Below are 12,442 nucleotides of genomic sequence, written 5' to 3'. Positions count from 1 at the left end.
TTAAACTGAGGCCCTGTCTGCTCTCTCAAATGGATGTAAAAGATCCCATGGCACTATTTTGAAGAAGAGCAGGAGAGTTACCCCTGGTGTCCGGTGGCTGCAAAAAGGTTACATGGCACTATGTCGAAGATCCCATTGTCCTGGGCCAACGTTAATCCCTCAACCAATAATTTATCTAATAATTATCACAGTGGGCCAAAAATTGCGACCACTCCGGGTGTGTACGAGGTGCATGGGCCGAGAACCGGCTTTTGCGATCTATCAAAATTTCTCTTGACAGGTTCAATGCATCCCCAGGCGAATGGCATCCTTGTGGCTGAGATTGGGCTATTTGCCCAACTCTTGCACAGCGAAAGTTCTTCAAACTCTTACACGTGGTAAAAGCAAGCGTATAGTTTACTTTTACCAGTGGGAGATTTTTAAAACATAGAAAAATTAAATTTAAACATTCATTTTTATATTAAAAACCCTGTCCATTAAGGTAAGTTTATTTTTAACCCTATTAAAACATATTTTAAAAAATTTCAGAAAAATATTTTTTTTTCTAAAATATTTAATGTCTTTAATTCAATTAATTTTAAGTATTCTTATTTATAGTGTTGTGTTTCTTGAGTTTTGGGGGTATTCTCATTGATAGTAATGGGAGCTCGTACACATGGAACTCATTGTTATTATCAATGAGAATTCTAGATGTCCATTGGTAGTCCAGGCCCACGTGATCCCAGGTTACGAATACGTACGTGGAAGACATGTTCCCATGTGCTGGACTGCGAAACTAGGCCTCAGAGTGTAATCCTACGTTCCTCTGGGACCACCAGGTCTTTTCGTAAAATTTGTTCCTTTCGGAGGCGTTCGCCCGCGGGAAGCCTCTGACCGCATTTTTCCCCAAATTGCTGTTTGTGGAAGCTTGCTGTGCGCAAGTTGGTTGCTGCGTTATCTACATTACAACAGTGACTACACGCCAAAAGTACTTCATTGGCTGTGAAGCGCCTTGAGACAGCCCAAGGTCGTGAAAGGCGTCTAGAAACGCAACTCTTTTTTAAAACTATTAACAATGTCTCCCTTTCTCCCTGCTTTCTCTCTCTCTCTGCAGATAATTGACCACGAGGACACACAGTTTATGACGAACTGCCCCTACGCCGTCACAGAGAGCACCCCCAGGAGACGGACTCGCATCCAGGTCTTTTGGACTGCGCCCTCTGCTGGTTTAGGCTGCGTTACATTGAAGTAAGTTACGTCGCACTGCAGCGCAGGATTGGGGCGTATCCAGAGGGGTGGGAACCGAAGCTTGAGGGGCTGCAAGATAAACTGTCCAGCAATTCATCGACATGGGATTACCAAGACAAATGAAAAGCCCAAGGTCCGTCAAATTCGATTCCTGCCATCCTGGGAGTCACAGCGCAAGCTGTGCAGTTCTGTTACCATACTTGATGTGCCTCCAGGAGTTGTGTGTTAGACTAGTTGGTGACTAACCCTTGGAAATCGTTCCCTTATAAATTAGCCTACAACAGACCCAGACATGTTAAAAGAAAGAAATAACTTGCATTTATAGAGCACGTTTCACAATCTCAGGACGTCCCAAAGTGCTTTACAGCCAATGAAGTACCTTTTGAAATGTAGTCACTGTTGTAATGTAGGAAACACGGCAGCCAATTTGCGCATGGCAAGCTCTCACAAACAGCATTGTGATAACAACCAAATAACTTTTTAGTGATGATGATTGAGGGCTCCAGGACACCAGGGATAATTCCCCTGCTCTTCTTCAAAATAGTGGCGATGGGATCTTTTATATCCACCTGAGAGAGCAGACAGGGCCTCGGTTTAATTTCTCATCCAAAAGACGGCAACTCCGACAGCGCAGCGCTCCCTCAGTACTGTGCTGGAGTGTCGGCCTGGGTTTTGTGCTCAAGTCTCTGGAGTGGGGACTCGAACCCACTGAGCCACGGCTGACACCCACTCGGTGTTTTCATTCATTGCGTAAGGTGTTTGTGATTTTATTGCAAACGCACAGTTCTGCTATCTTGCCCAATGCATCCCTGGGTGTTGTATATTAGACGAGTACTTTTCTGCATTGTTTTGACTGGGTTAGCCTGTGGCTGAATTGAACAAAATAAACAAGATCAACTTTCTGCAATGCACACAGAGGGTGTGAATCTTAAAATGAAATTAAATGGGGTGTGGGGTTGGGGGGCAGAAGGGGGGTGGGTTGCTTCAGTGTAATAGATGCAATGAAAAACCACAGAGATTCATGGCCATTTGATTCATTTTTTTAATGGTTGGTCCACAGGAACTTAAAACAATATCAATTTTTGCAGAGCAAAATCTACAGTACGTGATGACTTCCTTTATAAATGGATATAGCTTACACTGTAATGAAAGGAGTACAAAAGTGGGAGTAAATAAGATTAGATTGGATTTAGAGTCTCTTGATCATCAATTTATTTTTCGCTAAAGGAAAATATTGCTTCTTCCTTGGCTGTTACATTCGGTTTGGCCACTCTTCACCCTGAATATTCTCACCAATTGTAAAAGAAAGAAAGAGGCTGTTATTTATAACTTGCACTGAGCTTCAGATTCCATATCCTCTTCATCTCCATACTTACACCTCCGTAACATCACCCGTCACCACCCCTGCCTCACCTCATCATCTGCCGAAACCTTCATCCATGCCTTTGTTCTTGCCAGACTCGACTATTCCGATGATCTCCTGGCCGGCCTCCCAACACATCCACCCTCCATAAATTTGAGCTGATCCAAAACCCGCCTCCTGTGTCCTAACTTGCACTCAGACCCCTTCACCCATCACCCCTCCTCCACCCCCCTCCCCACTGTGCTCGCTGACCGACATTGGCTTCCTGTCCGGCAACGCCTCGATTTTAAAATTCTCATCCTCTTTTTCAAATCCCTCTATGGGCCTCGCCCCTCCCTATCTCTGTGACCTCCTCCAGCCCTGCAAACCTCCCGAGATATCTGCGCTTCTCAAATTCTGCCCTCTTGAGCATCCCTGATTATAATCGTTCAACCATTGGTGGATGTGCCTTCTGTTGTCTAAGTCCTAAGCTCTGGAACTCCCTCCCTAAACCTCTCCGTCTCTCTTTCCTCCTTCAAGACGCTCCTTAAAGCCTACCTCTTTGACCAAGCTTTTGGTCATCTGCCCTAATTTCATCCTGTGTGGCTTGGTGTCAATTTAAAAAAAATCTTACCCTGTATAATATTGCTGTGAAGCGCCTTGGGACATTTTAAAGGTGCTATATAAATATAAGTTGTTTTGTTGTTCATATCACTCTGTCCTTCCAACTAACGTGCAATATTGTCCTGCTACCGCACATTGCAGAAGAATTCAGCTTCTGCTTTTGTATCTTCCAACTCCAGTTATCACAGCAAGTGCTGGCCAACAGTTATCCCTCAACCAACACCACTGAAACAGATGATACAGATTATCTCATCAGTGCTTGTTGGGACCGTGCTGTGTGCAAATCCGTGCCCAGAATTTAGCTACAGTGCAACAAATGATCATGAACAAGAATTTCCCCAAAGCCCGCCATTGCAAGATCACCGCCCAAAAAACTGCTAAGGCTGGGAAGTTTACCGCCGGCGAAAACTTCCTGAAAATTTTTTTAAATCCACCCAGTGAAAAACATGGGCCTTGCACCCCCAATCTGGGCAGAAAAGTGCAATTTAGGGTAGATTGGATTGTGCCTAAAGAAAATGGGCGAAAAATTAAAAAATCCAGGACAAATTTACCCCGAGGCTGCGGGTTGGGCCTAACACCAAAAAAGAATTAAAATAATTTTCCATGAAACCTAACTAAAAATTCCCAAAAACATTCCCAAGACACTTTTTAAAATTAAATCACCCCAATAAAATTTGAAAATAAGTAGTAAAATTTCCTATCACTTACCTTTTTCTTGCAGGGCTACTTACCGACCGCCCAGCTCCGTTGATCCTCATGGGCGATTTTTAAAATACTTACCTACGGGACCCCGTTCAGCCAAAAATCGCACCAGGGCGATCCGTGGACGGTGCACATCGGTGGTCCGCTCCCCAGCGGGACTTCGAAACTGCCGGCTTCCTTAGGTGGGGAATTTTTCACCGACCCGGTTCTCGCCCAAATCGGCCAATACTGCCGAAAAACCGGGCGGTGAACCACTGGAAATTCTAGCCCCATATTTCCAAAGTACCTCATTGGTTGTAATGTGCAACATTTAACAGTGACTATATTCCAAAAGTACTTCAATGGCTGTAAAGTGCTTTAAGACGTCCGGTGGTTGTGAAAGGCACTATATAAATGTAAGTTTCTTTTCTTTTCCTTTTTTTGTCATCCCTGAGATCACGAAAGATGCTATACAAATCCTAGTTGGTTCTTCAGCTCAGAATGTCTCCTTTTCACACCCCGTGCTACATTACTCCTGCTCAAGAGGTTCCTATTATGGAATCAAAAACACATCCAGACAAAGCAACATGTCTCTTTGCCTCTTTCTTGCATTCTGCTTTGCTCCCCAGGTGTAGAAACTCATCGCCCCTTTTATTTTATAGAGCCAGCATTGTGCAGAAGCGGATAATCTGGTTCCAGGATGACGGGGCGCTTACCAGGAGACTGTGTGAAAAAGGTAATTGCAAGATATCTTGAAATTAAATGACATTCCTACAAAACCTCTCCGGTTCGCTACCTCTCTCACCTTTTAAGATGCTCCTTAAAACCTACGTCTTTGACCAAGCTTTGGGTCATCTGCTGTCATTTCTTCCTGCAGGCCTTTTTTTTCCTCCTAACACATTGCGTTTCCTCCCATCTTTGTACCTCTTATAACACTGTTGTGAAGTGCCTTGGGATGTTTTACTACATTGAAGGTGCTATATAAATACAAGCTGTTGTTGTGTAATTGTCTTTTGATGTAGTTGCCTGATTGCGTTTTGGGGTTGCCTCAGCTTAAATGCAGCTGGTTGTAAGCAGCGTTTGAACTCCAAATCACTGGGGTATTTTTTTGAGTTTGTACAATATTGTAAAGTAAGGGATAGTGAGTTGGCAACACCTAGAATTATAGAATCATAGAACAGTACAGCACAGAAGAAGGCCATTCGACCCGTCGATCTGTGCCGGCTCTTTCGAAGAGCATCCAGTTAGCCCCGCTCTTTCCTCATCCTTGCAATTCTTTCTTCTTCAAGTATTTATCCAATTCTCTTTTGAAGGCTCCTATAGAATCTGTGTCCATCACCCTATCAGGCAGTGCCTTCCAGAACCTAACCATTCATTGGCTAAACAAAATTTTCCCTCATTTGGAAAAGCAAAATTCACTCTGGCAGAGTCAGCATGCATTTGTGAAGAGGAAGTCATGTTTGACAAATTTGCTGGAATTCTTTGAGGATGTAACGAACAGGGTGGATAAAGGCGAACCAGCGGCTGTGGTGTATTTGGACTTCCAGAAGGCATTTGACAAGGTGCCACATAAAAGGTTACTGCACAAGATAAAAGTTCACGGGGTTGGGGGTAATATATTAGCATGGATAGAGGATTGGCTAACTAACAGAGAACAGAGAGTTGGGATAAATGGTTCATTCTCGGTTTGGCAATCAGTAACTAGTGGGGTGCCGGAGGGATCAGTGCTGGGACCCCAACTATTTACAATCTATATTAATGACTTGGAAGAAGTGACCAAGTGTAACGTAGCGGAGTTTGCTGATATAAAGATGGGAGGAAAAGCAATGTGTGAGCAGGACACAAACAATCTGCAAAAGGACATAGACAGGCTAAGTGAGTGGGCAAAAACTTGGCAGATGGAGTATAATGTTGGAAATTGTGAGGTCATGCACTTTGGCAGAAACAAATCAAAGAGCAAGTTATTATTTAAATGGAGAAAGATTGCAAAGTGCTGCAGTACAGCGGGACCCGGGGGTACTTGTGCATGAAACACAAAAGAATAGTATGCAGGTACAGCAAGTGATCAGGAAGGCAAATGGAATATTGGCCTTTATTGCAAAGGGTATGGAGTATAAAAGCAGAGAAGTCTTGCTACAGTTATACAGGGTATTGGTTAGGCCACACCTGGAATACTGGGTGCAGTTTTGGCTTCCATATTTATGAAAGGATATACTTGCTTTGGAGGCAGTTCAGAGGTTCACTAGGTTGATTCCAGAGATGAGGGGGTTGACTTATGAGGATAGGTTGAGTAGGTTGGGCCTCTACTCATTGGAATTCAGAAGAGTGAGAGGTGATCTTATTGAAATATGTAAGATTCTGAGTGGTCTTGACAAGATGGATGCAGAGAGGATATTTCCACTCATAGGGGAAACTAGAACTAGAGGGCATAACCTTAGTTTTAAATGGTCAGCCCCTTATTCTGAGATGAGGAGAAATTTCTTCTCTGAGGGTTGTAAATCTGTGGAATTCGCTGTCTCAGATCTGTGGAAGCTCGGACTTTGAATAAATTTAAGACAGAAATAGACAGTTTGTTAAACGATAAGGGGTTATAGAGAGCGGGCAGGGAAGTGGACCTGAGTCCATGATCGGATCAGCCATGATATTAAATGGCAGAGCAGGCTCGAGGTGCCATATGGCCTATTCCTGATCCTATTTCTTGTGTTCTTATGTTCTAAACTTCAACAAGTATAGGCCCAACCTGCTCAACCTTTCTTCATAAGACAACCACTTCATCTCCAGAATCAACCTGCTGAACCTTCTCTGAACTGCCTCCAATGCACTTAATTGCGTTCCATAGTTATTGGTCAAAATGATCTGTTCACCACGTATTCGACCAAGGCTCGGTATGTCATCTTCTTTCATCGCTGAGAGCGCCAGTTCAATCCAGTCCAGAGTGACCGATTTATTTTTTTAAAAGTCTCCCCTCTTTTCACCAGCCATGAGGGCCCTAAGTCGTATGTATTTGGGAAGCCCTAACCCAGTCATTCATGGTTACAAGTTCGCAATTCAAACCTGCCCTTCAGTTGACAGCTGACATTGAATTGTCAGTCTTGCTCAGAGAAACTGCAGGCATGGCTGTTATGGCAACAGAAATACATTAAGCTAGACATTCTTGTCTGAAGCTGGGATCAAAGTGCATCGTTGGGCACAATGGAGAGAGCTGTACTCTTTTTATCTCACCCTTGCTAAACCTGACTAGGCATCCTTGATGCTGACAGCGGGGGTTGAAATTGCTACTGCGTTCCCTTTCTGGGCAACTTTCTTCCTGTACCTTTCATCACTTTGAACTTAAAACACCTGCTCAAATGTGTGCCCATGTGCGTTTGACTCCAGTAAACGCAACACTGATTCAAACATAGAATTACCCCAAATCAATGACTGCCCGCACCCATTACACAACATTCCTAGTCCAAGACTGGTGTTGGTGAAATGTGGTACAGTTATCTGGTTTTTGCTTTTAAGCACATCAAATCTAGTCAATATTTTGTCCTTTGTCTAAACACTTTTGCAAGTAGGTTTTGGTTAGTGCTTTATGATTGCACGGGTCTTTATATTGCACAGCTATAAGAATATAAGAACATAAGAAATAAGAGCAAGAGTAGGCCATATGGCCCCTCGAGCCTGCTCCACCATTTATTATGATCATGGCAGATCCGATCATCGGCTCGGACTCGGGTCCACTTCCCTACCCGCTCCCAATAACCCCTTATTCCCTTATCGGTTAAGAAACTGTCTATCTCTGTCTTAAATTTATTCAATGTCCCAGCTTCCACAGCTCTCTGAGGCAGTGAATTCCACAGATTTACAACTGAGAGAAGAAGTTCCTCCTCATCTCAGTTTTAAATGGGCGGTCCCTTATTCTAAGATTATGCCCCCTAGTTCTAGTCTCCCCTATCAGTGGAAATATCCTCTCTGCATCCAAACCCCCTCATAATCTTATACGTCTCGATAAGATCACCTCTCATTCTTCTGAATTCCAATGAGTAGAGGCCCAACCTACTCAACCTTTCCTCATAATCATCCCCTTCCTCTCCGGAATCCACCTAGTGAACCTTCTCTGAACTGTCTCCAAAGCAAGTATATCCTTTCGTAAATATGGAAACCAAAACTGTACGTACTATTCAGGTGTGGCCTCACCAATACCCTGTATAACTGTAGCAAGACTTTCCTGCTTTTATACTCCATCCCCTTTGCAATAAAGGCCAAGGCTCCATTTGTCTTCCTGATCACTTGCTGTACCTGCATACTAACCTTTTGTGTTTCAAGCACCAGGTCCCGCTGTACTGCAGCACTTTGCAATTTTCGTCCATTCAAATAATAACTTGCTCTTCGATTTTTTTTTTCTGCCAAAGTGCATAACCTCACACTTCTAACATTATACTCTATCTGCCTAATTTTTGTCCGCTCACTTTCTTGCCTATATCCTTTTGCAGGTTTTTTGTGTCCTCCTCACACATTCCTTTTCCTCCCATCATTGTATCATCAGCAAACTTGACTACATTACACTCGGGTAAAGAGCCGGGTCACGGAGCTAATTGGATAGCTCTTTCAAAGAGCCAGCACAGGCATGATGGGCTGAATAGCCTCCTGCTGTGTTGTATTTGTGATTCTAATATTTTTGCATGGATCCAAGAGTTGAATGAGGTTAAGATACTAAGTGACTATTGGCGACATTTGTGGATGAAAACTCAACGTGTTGATGAGGTAATAGAAAGAGTAGACCAGGATAATACAATCGATGTCATATACTTGGATTTTCAAAAGGCTTTTGATAAGGTACCACATGACAGAGGTTAGGGCATTTGAAGTCGGGGGCAAATAGCTGAAAGGATAGCAGAAACAATAGAAAGCAGAGAGTGAGGGTAAAGGATACTTATTCAGATTGGAGGAAGGTGGAAAGCAGTGTTCCACAAGGATCAGTGCTGGAATCACTATTATTCATCATGCCAGTGTCAGCCATGGCTCAGTGGGCAGCACACTCACCTCTGAGCCAGAAGGTAGTCAGTTCACATCCCTCTCCAGAGACTTGAGCGCATAAATCTAGGCTGATAACCCCAGTGCAGTGTTGAGGGAGTGCTGCACGGTTCGAGGTGCCGTCTTTCGGAGGAGACGTTAAATAGAGGCCCCGTCTGCTCTCTCAAGTGGACATAACCGATCCCATGGCACTATTTTGAAGAAGAGCAGAGGAGTTATCCCCAGTGTCCTGGGCCAATATTTATCCCTCAATCAATGTAACAAAAAAACAGATTTTCTGGTCCTTATCACATTGCTGTTTGTGGGAGCTTGCTATGCACAAATTGGCGGCCGCGTTTCCTACGTTACAACAGTGACTACACTTCAAAAGTACGTCATTGGCTGTAAAGCGCTTTGAGACATCCGGTGTTCGTAAAAGGCGCTATATAAACGCAAGTCTTGCTTTTATCATTTGCATTAATGATTTGGACTGAGGAACAAGTAAAGTGACATCAACATTATCAGATGATGCCAAACTGTGGGTGGAGCGGTGGGGGGGCCACGAAGGTATACAGCCGTGCACCAATTGCGAGTTCCTGTGCAGGCCGCTCACCAGCGCTGCTGTCAGAAGAGATACTGTGCATACACTGCATATTTAAAGACCCCACGCAGGGAAAAAAAATTAGAGGGGACATTGTTCGGGGATGGTGGGTGTACATCAGAGAAAGAATGCAGCATAATACGAAGAAGACATTCGAAAACCTGCAGGCTGGGCAGTTAAGTGACAAATGAACTTCAACATAGTGTGAGTTAGGACACGGGCAGCCGAGTTTTGGATGACCTCTAGTTTACATAGGGTAGAATGGTGTACTGCGTACAGTTTTGGTCTCCTTATTTCAGAAGGGATATACTTCCAATGGAGGCAGTTCAGAGAAGGTTCGCGCGGTTGATTCCTGAGATTAAGGGTTTGTCTTATCAAGAAAGATTGAGAATGTTGGGGCTATACTCATTGAAGTTTAGAAGAATGAGAGGTGATCTTAATGAAGGATATAAGATTCTGAGGGGGCTTGACAGGATAGATGCAGAGAGGATGTTTCCCCTCGGGGAATCTAGAACTAGGGGGCATAATTTCAGAATAAAGGTTCGCCCATTTAAAACAGAGATGAGAAAGAATTTCTTCTCAGGGTTGTAAATCTTTGGAATTCTTTACCCCAGAGAGCTGTGGAGGCTGGGTCATTGAATATATTCAAGGCGGAGATAGACAGATTTTTGAACGATACTTGAGTCGAGGGTTATGGGGAGCGGGCAGGGAAATGGAGTTGAGGCCAGGATCAGATCAGCCATGATCTTATTGAATGGCGGAGCAGGCACAAGGGGCTGAATGGCCAACTCCTGCTCCTATTTCTTCTGTTCTTAAAGGTAAATGTAAGTTGATGCACTTTGGCATGCAAAACAGAAACCTCACCTGCACCTGAGAAAATAAGACACTGAATGGCGTAGAAGGGCAAAAGGGATCTTGGGATACAGGTGAACAAATCATTAAAAACAGCAAGGCAGATCCACAAAGCAGTGGTGGGTGTTATGTTTTCAGTACGACATCACAAACACACAGGCTTTAAGATGGCTGATAACTTCAGGAAGTGTGTCAGTTGACCTGACCTGTTTATTCATGTAAACAACAATAGCTACAATGCCACAGTAGTCCACTGGGTGGAGCTATATATATTACAATGGGAATACGACCACTGAGCCAAAGGCTAATACAATCAACAGTCATTTATAGACTATGACGAATTATCCGTTGATTTCGTCTGGAACAAAAGATTTGCATTTACGTAGCGCCTTTCACAATCTCAGGACGCCCCAAAGTACTTTACAGCCAATTAAGTATTTTTGAAGTGTAGTCACTGTTGTAATGTCGGAAACGCGGCAGTCAATTAGCACACAGCAAGCTCCCACAAATAGCAATGTGATACTGACCAAATAGTTTTTGTTATGTTGATTGAGGGATAAATATTGGCCCCAAGCCCCCAACTCTTCTTCAAAATAGTGGCCATGGGATCTTTTACGTCAACTTGAGAGCACACACAGGGCCTCAGTTTAACATCTCATCCGAAAGACAGCACCTCCAACAGTGCAGCGCTCCCTCAGTCCCAGCACTGAGAGCATCGGCCTAGATTTTTGTGCTCCAAGACTCTGGAGTGTGACTTGAACCCACGACCTTCTGACTCTGAGGCGAGGGTGCTACCCACTGAGCCAGGGCTGACGACTTGAAGTGCTGCGAGTCCTGAATGGCAACATTTCTTGATTAGGCAACATTTCTTCTTCAACTCTGGGACATAAGGTCCTTTTTCCGCTGTCCGCGTTTGGCTGCTGCTGTGAATCAGGTCCATAGAGACCGAATAAACCCTGGTCATTATTGAGTCTCCGGGGACACTGCAAATGTGTAATATTCCATTTCTGAGCTGAAGAGGACTCTCTTCCATTTCTGATCTAAAATGTAATTGGCTCTGAATAAGTAGACATTTCTCCTTTCATTTCCACCCCCACTCCCACTTTCCGTTACAGAGCTGAATGAAGAATACACCACAGAGAGACCTATTCAGGACTGTTGTGCCTGCGGGACAGCCAAATACAGGATAACCTTTTACGGAAACTGGTCAGAGAAGACCCACCCAAAGGATTATCCAAGTAAGACATGAGCCTTTTATCAGTAAACGTCTTTTTTATCGTATGTTGAATATCATTCGAATCTCGAGCTTTAATAGACTGAATTAATCTTAAAGGCTTACGCTTCAATCAATTTAGGAGTGTCCACCCACATTCAAGTGAATCTGATAGTTTCTGAAGGTTAATATGTGAGAGAGGGTGAAAGCAAACACTGGAATAATTAACATAAAACACGAGAGAAGAACGGTAACTTTGAACCAATGTTTCCATCAACTTTTGTATCTTAATTAGAAGAAGAAAGAAAGAGAATCTACTGAAATTATGAGATTTTAAGAAAAGTATTTCATAGATTTACTTGGCATGTACAGCACAGAAACGGGTCATTCAGCCCAACTAGTCCGTGCCAGTGTTTATGATCCACACGAGCCTCCTCCCACCCTACTTCATAACTTTATCAGCATATCCTTCTATTCCTTTCTTCCTCATGCGTTTATATAGATTCCCCTTAAATGCATCTACACTATTCGTCTCAACCATTCTCTGGGTAAAGAAGTTTCTCTTGAATTTTCTATTGGATTTATTAGTGACTATCTTATATTTATGGCCCCAAGTTTTGGTCTCTCCCACATCTATCCTATCAAACCCTTTCATAATCTTAAAGACCTCAACAGGGTCACCCCTCAGCCTTCTCTTTTCTAGAATAAAGAGCCCCAGCCTGTTCAATCTTCCCTGATAGCAGAACTTGAGAGCTTATACCTATCATCCTTATAAATCTTTTTTCCACCTTCTCCAGTGCCTGTATATCTTTTTCAGATGGATTACAGGAATACCCTCGCCTCACGTGGATTATTTAATCTATGGAACAACTGTCTCCTTTTAAAAAAAATGTTTGTCTTGCAACAT

At 43.4% G+C, this 12,442-nt stretch overlaps 1 long non-coding RNA gene across 1 annotated transcript; it reads left to right on the top strand.

Annotated features, from left to right (window-relative positions):
* Positions 1 to 1,096: 1,096 nt before the first annotated feature.
* LOC139249454 (uncharacterized) lies at positions 1,097 to 11,554 on the top strand. Its single transcript, XR_011591173.1, has 3 exons — positions 1,097 to 1,227; positions 4,537 to 4,610; positions 11,438 to 11,554. It is a non-coding gene; the product is annotated as an uncharacterized lncRNA (long non-coding RNA).
* The last annotated feature ends 888 nt before the right edge of the window (positions 11,555 to 12,442 follow it).

The sequence above is a fragment of the Pristiophorus japonicus genome, unplaced genomic scaffold, assembly GCF_044704955.1.
Source record: "Pristiophorus japonicus isolate sPriJap1 unplaced genomic scaffold, sPriJap1.hap1 HAP1_SCAFFOLD_3133, whole genome shotgun sequence".
In the NCBI taxonomy this organism is placed as follows: Eukaryota; Metazoa; Chordata; class Chondrichthyes; family Pristiophoridae; genus Pristiophorus; species Pristiophorus japonicus.
This window is presented reverse-complemented; position numbering and strand designations above follow the sequence as displayed.